At 40.0% G+C, this 15,501-nt stretch overlaps 1 protein-coding gene across 17 annotated transcripts in view; it reads right to left on the reverse strand.

Annotated features, from left to right (window-relative positions):
• The window catches only part of TRIM2 (tripartite motif containing 2), a 91,177-nt gene that overhangs the window by 45,080 nt on the left and 30,596 nt on the right, over positions 1 to 15,501 (reverse strand). For 3 of the 17 annotated variants that reach the window (XM_018071671.2, XM_018071693.2, XM_018071619.2), the window contains exon 1: positions 277 to 656. The exons of 12 other annotated variants lie outside the window; for them this stretch is intronic. The gene's annotated coding sequence lies outside the window, so the exon portion shown is untranslated. Of the gene's footprint in view, positions 1 to 276; positions 657 to 6,679; positions 6,822 to 15,501 lie in introns of those variants that run through there. 2 more of the 17 variants (XM_018071650.2, XM_018071633.2) reach the window with 2 other exon arrangements.

Genomic DNA, 15,501 nt, shown 5'->3' on the forward strand with positions numbered 1-15,501 from the left:
GCAGCCCCAAAATTAGCCAATACAGAACACACTGAACAAATTAATAATCATAACCACCACACAGTCCACTTGTGTAAAAGGCTTGATAAGCTAAATTTGCATTCCTCTCTCTCCCACTCTTGCAATCAGCTTAGTGCCTTGTTTAAAACACAGCAACCCTCTTCATTCTTACAGCATGCAGAAGTGCAGTGAATGATCAGGGGCCAAAACAGAAGGAACAACCCAGCAGCAACCACCAGGAATAATACTGAGCAAACTTGAGCATTTCAGACCTACCCATCTTTGTAGAAAAATAGCTTAATCAGTGCAGTGCTGAGGATAAAATCCTTGCAGGGACGGAGCTGCAGTTCCGCAGTAATCCAAACGAACAAACCATCATCTGTTAATATTTCAAGCCTCACGCGTAAAACTGTTTAAGAAGCCCTATCACAGCATAGTCATTATCAGATGCACAACAGATTTTGTGCTCTAAGGAATGACGCTCCATTCCACGAAGAGGACAGGTGGAAAGAAAAAATGGAAGAATAAGAGGAGGCCCAGTGAAGTCGTCGTGAATTTTTTTTTTCCCTGGGGTCATTTACAAGTGGGAGACCCCTTCAGGATTCAAACCAATCAATCTTTATTTAGCACATCTTTTTCTCACTCAGCCTGTGTAGAAAGACTGCAGCAAATGGTGCAAGGGATTGTGGGATGGGGATGCAGCAGAGAGCTGCAACCAGATTCGCTGGGTTATTTTTTTTTCCTCCCTACTCAGCAATCAGCTGTTCCGAGACTCCGCGCAGGGCCATTGAATTTGGTCACCAGAATGTTATTACAGGATTAGCAGGCGGAGACAGCTACCACTGTGCATCTGGCATGTCAATGCAGCTAAGAAATACATATGCAAATATTACTCACAAATCGGAAAAAGGATTTAATTCTGAAGGGGAGAGTAATTACATAACATCCATTACCAGGGGAGCCATCACAGATGAAACGAAAGCACTTTCGTTTATAAAGAAGATAAAGCTTAGTACTTAATTATTCCACCCTGATTTTTCCAGATTCAGAGTGTTTCTTGGAATGTAATTCTTCCCCGCTCCAACTTTCAGCAGCAACAAAAGACCCCACAAACACTCTTTGTCTCCCCAGATGTTTAAAGCAGAAGCAAAGAGCCTCTTCAGAAAGCTGTGCTACTGACACACAAACCAGCAGCAGCTTCTTCTACTACAGAACCACATATTTGACCTGACTCAGACTCAAGTCAAATATTCAAGTCAGCAATTAGTAAACTCATATTCAAGGAGTGTGAGAATCAAAGCTAACACTGTTCAACCTTTCTACAAACATTAAAAAAAAGGTATATTCTCACAGTCAATATATTTGCTTGCTTAAATATTTCTTAAAATCACAGATCAACTCCGATTTTACTAGGCTGTTACCAAAGGAATCAAATAGAAATTTGGTCCCTGCTATTTTTCAGCTATGCAGAGAAGGTTGTTAAAAAGCTGCTTGTGAATACACAGACACTACTGAAGTAAAGCAACATAGAATTAGCTTTGTCTTCCAGTATAACAGCTGGTGGGTTTTGCAGACAAGGTAGTATTTGCATCTCTAAATACAGTGTATCTTTTCTTTTGAAAAAAACAAATCATATGCAAGTATTTCAGCTAACTGAGGCTAACAAAGCTTCCCACAAATAAAAGGACACAAAGCTCCATTTGCATCAAGAAGAAAACATGTGCAGCCTAAATACTGTCTGTGCTATCCTGACTTAATTAGGGCAGATATAGTTATTTGAGAAGTTTTAAATGTTGCCATAAGATATTTAAGCACAGTTTCCAGAATATAATATTTATTCCATTCTTGAATTGATGGGGTAAATAGTATTAATAATCATTCAGCATGACTGAAATGTAATCTAAATTCCTGTTAAAAATTCAAATTCTGTGTACATTCTTTACTTTCCACTTGGTGATCATTTAGCCAGATTGGTTTTATGCATCAGACAGATCCAGTCTGGTTTCCCTGGACAATGCCCACAGGGTGAAAGCATGTTGTAATCCAGTTTATAACCTGAAATGAAACATCAGGCAGCGTGTGTACATGTGTTAAGATTTGGGGTGCTTGTGCCAAAATACTGCTTCTCTGATTCCCTTAACATGTGCTGAACTTGCTCAAAGAGAGAGAACAAGGTATGTTTCATTTTAGCTCCAACATTCAGGAACAGCAAGCATCTGCACAGCAGGATTCACAGTTTAAAAAAGGCCAGAGATTTCAGGCATGTTTTTAGAGAGGTGGTTTTTTATGTTTAGTTGGAGTTTGTTTTCTTTTTAAACTGTCTAGAGAATCCCTATTGCGAAGAGCAAGCAACATATTTCACTCCCACAACAAGGAGATCCAAGGAGTGGGTTTTTTCCAACACTGGAACAAAAACACACTTAAAACAAAAATCAAGAGAGAAAATTCAGGAGTGGCATCCCCAGAACCGAAGTGGAAGACTCTACAACAAAAGCATGCAGATATCACTTAGCTGCTTGCTTTCCCTGGCTCATTTCACACATCAAATTTACGTACACTAACCCAAAATGACAAGTATTACTCAAATTACTATTTCCATATGTGGTCAGTAGTAAGGACTACACAGGTCTCAAAACAGAACTGATCCCGTAACATACCTCATGGTCAGAAGAGATTGCAGGAGTCACAGCTGCAGCCACTCTCACAGGGATCTACACCTCCAAATGTGAGATTGCTTCAAAGTGCTGTTCTCTTATAATTAACTCTGAGAATTGCCTGCTGACAATGAGCTGATACTCCACAAATAATCCTACTTCTTCAACAAAACAAAAACGTGCTTGGAAAATGACAAGGAAAATGAGACAAAATGCATAACATTTCTCCTGAGATTTTTCTTGTTACATGTTGATATGTGGGTTCCTTCTCCCTAGTGAAGAGGAAATGGATTCACAGCTCAGTGAACAATCTTGCACTTTACCCCCATAGCCGTTACAACCAGACTCTTTCAGATAGGTTTATTGTATGTGTATGTCTTTTGTGTTGGGAGATGGGAGTGGGGGTGGTCATTATGTACTTGGTTTTGTTTGTTGGTTTTTTGGTGGTTTTTTTTTTAAAAAAACCAGGCTACTTTCCCTCATAAATTTGCTGCATTCATCGTTGCTGCTGACTTATCTGTGTCACTGCTGACTAGTGAGGTAAGTTCTGGAGAAAATAGTACATAGTACATGCCATTTTCATAGTGCCGTGAAAGAGTGATGTAGCTCCTGTTGTCATCCCCTGTAAATGTCCACGTTTTTGAATAATTTATTCTTTTCCTTCTTCAAAACACAACCTGATTCATATTCTTAGGGAGCCCATAAATAGTAAGCTACCAAAAAAACTCACAGTTTTATTTACAGTTCATAGGTAGATATTGATATGACCTTCCCTAAATAAGTCATCCAATCACTCCAAGTTAAGAACTAAAGTCTGAACTAAAGTCTGTACTACAGATCACTGAAGGGAGAGTAGTCTAACTCAGCCTTCTCTTGAAAAGAGATTTTAATGTCAGCAGAAAAAAAAATTATTTGGTTAGCTCCAACTAAATGACCAGCTAATACAGCCCTGGCAATGAAGTCTGACTGAAAAGTCAGAGGTGGGAGAGACCAGAAATCAATTACCCAAAGCCAACATGCTGGAAATGAGGATTAGTTTAGGAACACAAATACAGGAGAGGATGGGCTTTTACAGCCATCGCCCATCCTTAATTTGACCCTGGTGCCAGAAAAGCAAGTGGGGTGAAACAGCTAAGCTCTGTCATTGTAGGACCATGCCCATACCAGGAACCAAGGGGCCTTAGTCATCTTCATGAACTAGTGGCCTTTACCTTTCCCTAGTGTGGCAGTGTATCCATGCAGATCCAGCAACCTCCAGCCCTCATTCCACATTCTCCAATAGTCCAGTCTGTAGTTTATATTAGCTGGAAAGAGCCAAAGCTTCCTCCCACTGTGGGTTTGTAGCTACAGGGCACGTCTGCCACAAAAGGAGCCTTGCTAGGTCCTGGTTCCTCCCCACCAGCCACAGCCTTGAGCTGTGGTCACTCCCCCATCTTGTGATCCAGTGGAGCAGATGCTTTTTCCCAAAGCTTGTGATCCAACACATGGCTTTGTCATAGCCTGGGAGGCAAAGAACTTGAAAGGTTTGCCTGGGACGTCACGCTGGGCTGCTGGAAACCTTCCCAGCACCCCCAGCACCCATCCTCCTATGCCTTTGCCACCTTCTTCTATTTCCTTCTACTTTCTGCTTACGCCTAGTTTAGCTTGCCAAGGTTGAAGCTGTTGTAGCACAACTGCAGCCCAGCTGGGACAGCCTGGCCTCCCTGCTCAGCCAGCCTAAGTTTGGCTGATGTGACTGTGCTTCCTGCCTCTCTCCACCACTGAAGTTGCAAGTCAGGCAGCACCAGACAGAAACTGCTTCTCTACCCTCCATGTTATTCTTTCTCTTTCCCATTTTGGATATTTGCCATTGAGGTGGCACTGTGGTCATCAGAAATAAGCTCTGCACTCTGCCATTCCTTCTGCACGGCAATGGGCTCACCTTCAGTACCACTGTCAGATGCAAATGTGATGAATTAAGTTCCTTTTAAAAGCTTTCAGCTTCTAAAGGCACAGGAATAACAGGAATAGAAACACTGCTATAAATTAAAGCCTTGCTTAATAGCTTTACATGTTTAATGATTTGTTCCTTTTTCCTCTTTCCTTTCCTCAGTCTGTAATCAAAGCTTTTAAGAGGGTGGACCTCTTAAGACATCAGCGTATACTAATGCTGTATACTCCAGTGTGTAGAGAGAGGGTTATGGCTGGCATCTAACACCCACTTTTCTTCTCTCTGCCCATCCCCACAACTTGTGCATACCTCTTCAGTACTCCCTTCTCCAGTACCCTTAGGAGGTGAATAGTCCTGCTTCCATCCACACAGACCCCATCTCCCAGATGTCTTGTTCTTGGATGGAGAGGGGGCCTGCTGGGGGCTGCCCTGCACATGCCAAGGAACAAGACTGAGAGGTTAGAGCTCCTGTGATCACACAGTCATCTCCAACTGAGATATGATACCTACTTCTGGGCTATTTGTCTGTCTGAGCTTTTCAGGACCTCATTTTGGGTCAGGGCCTTGCACAATAAATTCCAACACACCTGGAGCACACTGAATTTACTGCACGTGCAAGGACAATGCTTGCATTGCAGTGAACATCCACAGATCCCCAGTCAAATACCCAAAATTCCCAATCAAATGAGATTTCAGAGAGAAAGGGTAGGAAATGAAGGGGAAAGGACACGCCAAGGGAAATGATAGGATAAAACTGTCACATATAAGATTAAATTACAGCCTCAGAGCAGTCATTTAGGGCCCTTTCCATGTTTAATAAAATGTCATATTCTCAGGTGATCTCCTAGAAAAAATCTGCAGTGAGGTAGGCCCAAGTAATTATTTCAGGGGCTAGATGTTGTGCAGTCATAAGTAAAAGGATTTTAAATTGTACACTTGCCATCCAAAGCAGTGAGTCAGAGCACCTATAGCAAAAAAAACACCCTACCCCAACTAACTACCCAGTACTGTTAACATCAGCAATGTCAACTGCACATTTTTGACTCTCCAGGCCTACCTGTTTTGTTAACACTGACAGATCTTTGTTCAGCCTTTATAGGTATGCAGGCTCAAATAAAACCAAGCTGAACTGACAAATAATTAAAACTGCACATCAAAACACTGCTGCTTTCCATAAACATCTGCTGTGAAATGCTACTTGAAATAAAAGTGCTCCATGGAGACTCCATACTAATTACTGATAACCCCTCCAGGTGCAGGAAAACAGGCAGCAGACGAAAAAAGCAGGAGGCTGAGCAGGAATCTATTTGGAAACAGGTCCCTGGTCTTTTCTACACACTCTTAGATACAAGGTACATTTAAAAATGCTCTAGGCGTTTTCTTCAGATTTGCTGAGCAATGGGAAGAAAAGTAAAAGCAAGTAGCAAATGCTCAGTGCTTTTGGTACTGAACTGTGTGGTGAAGGTTGAACTGCTTAGAGACCATCCCCTCCACTACCTCCTGAGACACTCCGGATCTGCCCCACACTGCACCTCCACTGCAACTCTCCCTTTAGGGGAGCTGGAGCTTAGTCATATATTCTCTGTTGACCACTGAAAAGTTCCTCTGCTTCTGTTTCCATTGACTTCAGTAGGATTTTGTTGAAGTGGCACAAACATCAAATCAGCAAGGGAGAAGGCAGCACCCAGCAATCGCCACATGCCATGTAACTTCACAAAATTAACGTAGAGACTGCCAGCCCTTTAGAATTTTTTTCTTGCAGCCTTCTAAAATCCCACTTCCCATCAGATACAGCATATGGAACATAAACTGGGAGAAAAAAACCCCAAACAACTTAGGTGTCTCACAGCAAGAAACAGCAGATGGAATCTAAGCATTAAAAAAGCAAACAATAGAGGCATAAAGTGAAAGACATATTAGTGCAAAAACACATATTGGGAGAGGGATCAAGAAGGAGGGAGAAAGAAGAGCCCTGCTCCAGCATGTGAGCGGGCTGAAATCAGGTTCACATCCTCTGCAGCACTTACATTGTTTAAAATATGAAAAATTGGTTGCTGCACCTCCATATTTGCCTTAGCTGTTGTACAGTACTCACCTCATTTTCTTATCCAGAGCCCAGCAGCAATGTCACCTTCTGTGTCTGCCAAGCCTTCTACTGAACCAAAATATCTTTCAAAAATACAGCAATATGTCTAAAAATTTATATTGTCCATGGATTTTGAGAAGAATCCCTGCTCAAGTGTTAAGTGGCAGGTAGAGGTTTACCCAGGCAGGCTCTTTATGTTGGCAAAAGTACAATACTGAGCTTTCACAGCAAGACGGTAAACACGTAGCTGTGTGCAGTAGGTAGTCTGGCAGCACCAGCACTACTGAGAAACAATGTCAGGACAACCTTGGCAAAAGGAGCTCTGTGGATTTTAACAATGGTTGTAGGCACAGGAGCTGAACAGACCAAACAACCGTAGCAAAAGCCATCTACAGCTCCCGGGGGGGGGGGTGTGGGGGAGCTCAAAGTGCTCAGAGCCCGAGTGTGCCAGCTGTGACGCTGTGTCCTCCACCTCCACACTCACAGGGTCACTCCATTTGACTTCCCAGTAGTCAGATCCAGCATTTCAAAACTTGGAAACACCCAATGGCTGAACTTCACCCAGTAAACACGTCTTTCCAGTCCTCAGGACACTAGTTTGCTGATTGCATGCTAGCACTCCTATTTAAAGAACTGTTATTGGAAAAAGCTGAAACCTTTCTACAGCAGAGATGAAGAGCTCTCTATATCTCATGCCTTGCCTGCAGAAATGAATCAATTCCCAGCATATGAATCAATTCCCAGCAGTTTCACCACAGCCACAGCAAGATGTGCCATCTGCCTGCAAAGCCACCAAACTCCTCAGCGGGCAGGATCTCCAGACAGTCCTAGTGGCCCTTTCTCAGGGCCTACCAAGCAGCTACTCTGGCTCAGCCCGGGTTTTCCTCAAGCGTTTTCCTTGCAGGACAAGGTTTTATATCTGACACAAAGCTGTCTTCGTTCATCCGTCATCTTCAAAAACAGCTCTTCTAAGCCTTCTCTTAGACATCTCTTCCAGGTTCTCACCACACAGGGCAGGTTCAAGCCAGATGCCCAAGGCCCCTCCCTACAGGCCATTGCCAGGCTGCTTGTAAGCAAATGCCCAGCACTGATGTAGGTCAGACTCTACAAAAATTACATTCTCAGAGGACCCTTGTACATATATTCCCGCATGAATATCAGTCTTTTTTACTGACATCACAACTTACAAAACAACAGCTAATGAAAGAGGACGAAAGCAGAACCCCTCATACACAATTTTAAGGATGAACTGGGATACACAGGAAATTAATTTCTATATGAAAATGCATCCATTTTACTTTACAGGAAAACCAGTACATTTTTATGTATGTGAAAAGCAAATTAGGAGACATTATAGAAAACAATAACCATATGGATGCATGTGTCTTTTTAAATAGAAAAAGCACTTGGAAAAAAACACTGGTATCAGGATAGCTAAGAACAATATTGTCTTACATCAGCCACAATTTCATTTGGATTTTGATAGCACCTAGAAATCTCTTTCAAGTACCAGAATCCCACTATGAAAGGCACCAGTTACACAAAACAGTGTAAAGTCCTATGCAAACATAGGTAGCCCACGTCTTAATGCCTCACACAATTTGTCTGTTGCCATCTAACTGTATCTGTGACACCAAGTACCTTTCTAAACTATGAAATAAGTTTTCATAGCCAGTCATTAATTTAGATAAGGACTATTTCTGTAGAGAAAGAGGTGCAAGACAGCAGCTTACACAGCATGAATCTCCTACAGTCAGAGAACAGGAGCAGATCTTACCATCCTCTTCCCTTTGCCAACTCCTTGAGTGGATGTAAGAACTGCCTGAGACCTTAGACATAAGTCCTTGTGATGACTGTGACAGGATGCACCATGTTGTTACTGAAACAGATTATATGTAGTAAACTATAAAACCCATTAGAGGTGTATGTAAAGTAACCAGCTGTGAGCACAGCTGTTACAAGTAATTGAGAAATGCTAGTGGAAAACCAGTTACAAATAGGACATAAAGGTTGCACTACCTCAGGTACTAAACTCCTCTTACTCAGATATCACAGTAAGCAGTTGTTAGGATATATTTCAAATAATTGAAATGCTTCTGGAAGCCTGATGAAAGGTTTTTGGTAGGTGGAGCCTGCTGTTGAGTTAAATTTTATTCACAATTTATTTTTTATTCACAATTTATATCTATTGTTTTTTACTATTCCTTTTTATTGACCACAGAGGAGAAACCCCTTTTATTGATACCAATAATATACTGGATAATTCTTCACCCTGTGAGCTGTGAAACCCATTGCCCAGGATGCTACAGTTGTTAATATTTTACAGTCATTCCAGGAGAGCAGGACAAATTCATGGTGAATAGACTGATTAAAGACACCACCTCTACCAGAAGCAGAACTGGAAGCACAAATCATTGAATATGTAAGAGCATTCTGAAGAGTACCATGACATGTCTGATCTATTCTTATGCCCGCCCCTCTGTAAGCATCTGCTGTCAGCAACCATCCATATTATAAGGCTAGACTAGATTTACTTTTGATTTGACCCAGACAAACCTTCAAATTACTCAGAGTAGACTTCACAGAAGCTGACATAGTAGCCACTCCCTTTTGGCATAGTTAATGGACATTAGTGGCTCTGCAGGGCTGTTTCTATCACTTCGCAGAGCCCTTCCATTTAGGGATGTCAGGTGAAATGAATCCATCAGACATCTGCCTTGATGCACCACTGTTGCATGAAGAATGCCACTCAGGGCCACAGAGTACCTTTAGCATGTACACCTGTTTTGACGTCATACAAAGAAGAGTTACAACAATGGTGACTGATTAATAATCACCCCAAGCAGAGAACCATTTCATAGACAATACAACAGTAACCTAGCACTTTTTCTCTCCACTTCCTCCAATCTTTTCAAATTTACTTTATCCTTAAGACAAAAAAAGTACTTCTAGTGATATTTCCTTAAGAGTCAAGTTAGTCTTGTTTCTCTGCAGAGGTATTCTGTATTATTCTAAAAGCAATGCCATAGAGCTTGGGGAAATCATGCCTTCATCACTATCCTGGTTCTCCTCATTTAAAAGTTGCCCACCTTCATCATCAGAGGTCCCTCCAGAGGGTGCATATCTTCAGAACAGGGCTTCTGCAAGAGCACATCCCAGAGGGCAAACAATGATGGTTGTTCAGAGGGTAAAGGCTACCATTCAGGAGCACAGATAAAAATTCATCCCAAAGGTCAGATATGGGAAGAAGCCTTCCTGCTCTTACGCTTGTTTGTATTCAAGACTGTGCAATGTATCAGCTTCTGATAAGACAAACAAAAATTTTGGACTGTGCAAACACAGAAAATGGAACTACTCACTTTCTCTTGTTTTGCAAATCCACCTTAATATATACAAACCTTTTTGCATGCCCTAGTGTAGTCTGGATTTTTATTATTTTTTTTTTGTAGGAGGGAATAGTAAAAAACTAATTAGAATGCAGAAGCAAAGGTATGAGTTCTGCCTACACAGAACATGTAGTACAGTTCTAATACAACAGTCCTCCAATACTGTCTTCTCTTTTCTGTGTAATAAAAGATTGTACTTATCTCCACTGAGAGATTTTAAGTAAAGGATTACTTTTGTAAATGAATGAAAAATTATTTGTCTTTAATTAGGAATTAAGTATCTCAGAACATTTTTGTATTTCACAATCAAAATTTATTTTCAGCTATTTTAATACAAGACAAAAAATTATCACTGCATATTTGATAAACAGGATGAAATCTTCATGGTGCAACACTTAATTTTATCTCTTTGTTATAAAATGTTTCCTGAACCGAGATGCAGAAAGATCATTTGTTCCCAAAACTACACAGAGCAGACTAAGAACTAGGTAATAATAAAAGAGACAGTTCTTTGCAGAGGGTCCAGTAAGACTTACAAATCCTTTGGAAAGACCACATACTAACCCATATCATAGGACTGTGCCAGAGGAACACACATGACAAAAACAACCCAACCCTCAGATACTATGAAATTAAGATGTGGCTCTACATGATTTTTTGGCCCTAGGTTTCCTAACTCCAGTACAGTGCAATTACTTAAGCTCTAAATATCAAATTAGATGTGCTTTCAAGATAGAAAAAAACTCCCACAAAACCAAACCAAAACCAAACCAGCACTTGCAGAAGCTTATCTTGCAGGAGTTAATCCCTGAAGGTTTACATTAATACTCCCACCAATATAGGGATTACAGGAGAGAAAGTTGTAGAAGGATATTTCATGAATACTGTTTCCTCACTGGAAAAGGAAAAATAACCAAAAACCAAAAAGCTGCACTAATGCAGAGAAATCATGGTAGTTTTTCCTCTTCAAGAGTTTATGTATGCTGTAAGAGGCTTGTTCCTCAGTCATGCTTTTTCATTCCTGGGGGTCATTGTAGTTCCTGAGGAATTTGAAAGTAGTAGGATTTACAGGATTTGCAACTTACAGATGTTCTCAGAAGAACAAGAGTGGCCTTGAAGACACCTGACATCACTGAACCTGCTGGCATCTGCTCTTTGGAAGTCCTGTTTCTCCCAGAGTGTGCGAATTCTCTAATAATACAGATCATGGGACAAATATGGCTGGGGCTAAATATGGTACACATACTAAGTCTCTTCAAAGACCACTACAGAGATTAATGCATTCAGAGGAACAAAAAACCCACAATTGTTGGGATCTTTTCAAGAGCATTTCCAAGTTCAGCAAAATAGTTTGAATGCAATCTTTTTTGTTGTTGTGGTACTGTAAGTAATTGTTTCAAGTACATTTGCTGAAGATTCTGTCTGCTTTGGAGGGGTTTTGTTCTGCACAAGGTGCAGGAGTATTTTGCACATTTATATTTTCTTTCTTGTCAGAGTTTTGTCATTCAGAATAATCTAGACACTGCTCTTTCCTTGATAAATCAATCCCGAGTAATTAACAAACCACATAGGTAGATAGCACACAACTTCAAGCTAACAAAAAATCAAGTTCTACTAAACTTCAATGTAGAAGGAGGCAAGCAGAGTATAAATCTTTGCAGAGACTGAACCTTTCCCTTTTTCTTTAAGCCATCAGTCCAGAAATAACAATATTCCAAATTACAAGTTCAATGAAGGGGTATTCTCAAACCTAGCATTAAAAATTCATTAAAAAAATAACAGAGAAAGGGGAATTGTCACTCTATGTTTTCAGAACTAAAAGAAAAAGAAATTCAGAAGAGAAGCCCATGGTAGCACAAAACAAATAGCTTTCCATGACAAAAGAACAGAAAGTCACCCATAAATAAACTGATCATACACATGTTTAGGCACACTAATAACACTAAGACAAATAAATCCATATGGATTAGGAGCAAGCAAATTGCTGAACATTCACCTCATGCATTTAAAACCTGATCAAAAGTAATTGCATCTACTCCAATCTTTTTGACTCTTTCACAAATGGTGTCCACCTTGGCATAAAGACTGAAGATCACCATCCTCCTAATTAACCACTTCTAAAATGCATCCAAAACTGATAATATTCAGATGGTTTTAAAGTGAGAGAGAATGAATAATACTTTTACACATGAGCAAAAGTGCTGACCATAAAAGCAGAGTTGTTCAGAGTTCTTCCAGGGGAACATTTAGTATATATGTGATTAGAGTAAATTTTTAAGTTATTTGTCTTCTCCTAGTGGCAGGGCATATTCTTAAAGTTATTACAGCCTAGATTTAATATTTAACAGTAAACCATCATAGCCATTCTGGCACCAGTTTCTTTTGATGCTTGTGTTAACAGGGTCACCATGTAACGTAAGAAGTGCCAGAATACATGCTGCTAACATTTTTCACATGGCTGTGATTAGTATCCTTCTTAATTTAGCTGTGCCTCTTTTAACCCTACTGCAACTAGCTAGTGGCAGTAGATAGTGGCTGGATAGAGCCAGCCAACATCTACATCCTACATCTACCTGTTTAGCACCAGAAGAACTATATTCCATTTGCTATTTCGAGTCTTCCTTTTGTATGGGATTTTCCTCTGAGCTATTGCCCTAAAGTCCAGCTAGCAAGTAGGAAGGCTCCCTGGTTGCCAGTAGACATCTCAGCCAACTAGATCCTTGGCTGTCCCCACACAGTGCATTAGTGGCATGTTATGTCATTTATTTCACTGTATGGTATTCCAGTCACAAACTGCTATTCCTGTGATCAAAGTAAATTACTGACTTCCAGCTAAAATCACCTCTTTAAATAAGCAGTGCCCAATCCAAATATAGCTAGACAGCCCAATTATTAGAAGGAATGACGTGCAATCCCAAGATGTGTTTACAGGTTATGGACAGAAAATGTCTAGAGATTCTGTGGTAGAAAACAAAGACAAATGCTTTTAATGCTACAATTTAGGCATAAAATATTTAGCTATTTAAACCACAGAAATAAAACATGGTCTTTATAGAAATAAAACAGTTCAGAAAATTTGACATGAAATGCCATTTTCATTTCTCCAAAGGTCAGCCTGAATTTTGTTCAGTGGGAGGTGGTCTTTATTCCAGTTGATCAAAAATAAAGAGGAAGAAAAAGAAATCTTGTGCACAAAACAGGAATTCTTCCAATTGATCTTAAGTGTTTGCAACCAAGCAGCTCTTTCCTTTACGGACACATTAACATAAACCTTACAGCACACCAAGGGACTGCCTCCAATCCATTCATGTCACCTAACAAATAGAAGAGCAAGCCAAATTCTAACAGAAGCAGCAAGTGTGTCTTGAAAGTTAACCTATCAAAAATGGAGGTATAGAGAGGTAAAGTCCATTTCTGTGACTGCTAAGCCCTGTTCTCTTCCCTCCAGTATTTCAGAAACCTCTAAATAATAATTATTTCCTTTCCAGTATTGATTCCTTTCAACAAATATTGATTTTTTTCCAGAGTCTTGTTTTTTTAACAGCTCATGCAATGCATTTCACATGGTTAGTTCACCTTTGTTCTTTCACCAGGAAACATCAGCGGAAAACGTAATCACAACCTGTGCTCTCTGGAAATAGAATATCTAATTTTGGTTGAAGGTGTCTGCCAAGTGTAGCATCTGCAATAGTGGATTTCAATCTGGCAGTCACTGGTCTGCTTCAACAACTGAAAAGAGCAAGTTCATATATGTTACCCTGCAAAATATGGATGGGCAAAATTCCAGGAGAAAATTTTTAGGGCTTTGGAATTAATCGCTCTTTGTAATACAGAATATTGCATTGTCCTTAAAACAACTAATTAAATCTAAACAGCTATTCCCTTATATAATGCAACCATATTAAGGAACATACTTTATAAACTGAATTTATTATTTGGAGTAATATATATGTTTGCTGCTGTGTATAAAAAAATAGTTCAAACTGTCTACACCATATCCTCAGACACATTTAATTTCGATGAGACAATATGCTTGCCAAGAGATAAATCAAATTCTTTTACGTTTGGCTCAAGGATTTATCCTAACCTACTGTACATTGTGCCCTTGTTTTTATATAAATAGTTCATGTATCTAGACATAGTATTACATGTTTCAGCAAAACTGCGTATATTTAACACTTTATGCAGATTATTAAATTTCAGCTTCAGTATAGTAATGCACAACACTTAGTTCTCTGCATTAGGACACTCAGAACCTTTTCAGTTAATTTAATTCCTCATTTTTCCTCAAAGGAATCAGGAGCATCACTGTGTTTATATAAGCTGTCCAAATCCTACTTTTTTTAAGAATTAATGAAATTCCATTATCAGGCAAAGACAGGCCCAGCATGTTTTCATGCTGGCTTCAAGCACCAATTATCTGGGATTTTCCAGTAAACAACTTGACCTCCAAGCTAAAACTGGGACTGCCTGAGAAATACAGGCTGGGGAAATTCTCCAGCAGTACTGTCATCTTTGTCCAGGTAAGGTCTAATTTTCCAAACACTGTGCATGCTGCCGGACATGGCAGGATTCAGACAGCCCTTGCATGTGGCCATGGAGACTGCTTGTCTCAAATCTAGATTTCATAAAAAATCAATGCTGTGAAAAAGATCAACTTCTAAGACACACACACACACCCCCACACCCACACGCACAACCCACCTCCCTCAAGGCATTATGCATATATATACTTCTAATTTTTATTCTGTGTCTGGAAAGATACATTTGCTGTCTCCCTTTATGAATTACACAAAGAAATCAAAAGATTTTTCCCAGATGACTGAAATAATTGTTTCCATTTTTCCCTCTTCCCAGAAACCCTATAATCAAATCTAGCATTGGTTCTGTCATAAAACCCACTTCATGTTTCCTTCTGGCCCTCAAGCGGCATGTCTTAGTGATGCTCCTTGAAGCAAAGTTCTGTTTAGCCTTCTCCCTGAGGAAAGACATCGTGTATTAAAGGCATATCAAAGCCATTTCTCATGAAAAAGGATGAATCTCAAGGACTGAATTGAACCCTCCATGGAGAAAACCCCAAGCTGTTCTTTATAGCCAAACTCTGGGCATTGCAGGTCCAGGTCAGACCAGGGAGTTTCTTCACCATCCAAGTTTGTCAAATCCTTTGCTGAGAAGTTTGAGGAAACCTTTTGTTTATGGTAAGCAGTTTTGGTTGAGGGCCAAAGCACAGAAGCCCTATTGCATTTTGTCAGCAGCTAACAGATTGATTCCCCCCAAAAAAGCTCTCTGGAAACAGAGAACTCCTCTTTCTGGTAGTTTTGTTTTCTAGTAGGATGATGCAGTCCCAAAATCAGGTACAGTAGCTTTCTGGTACCTTCTTTCTATAAACACTCCAGGCTTTAGATATCTTACAGAAAATTATGGGATTAGCTTGAAAATAAATAA

The sequence above is a fragment of the Manacus vitellinus genome, unplaced genomic scaffold, assembly GCF_001715985.3.
Source record: "Manacus vitellinus isolate BGI_N305 unplaced genomic scaffold, ASM171598v3 scaffold_0_pilon, whole genome shotgun sequence".
Lineage (NCBI taxonomy): Eukaryota > Metazoa > Chordata > Aves > Passeriformes > Pipridae > Manacus > Manacus vitellinus.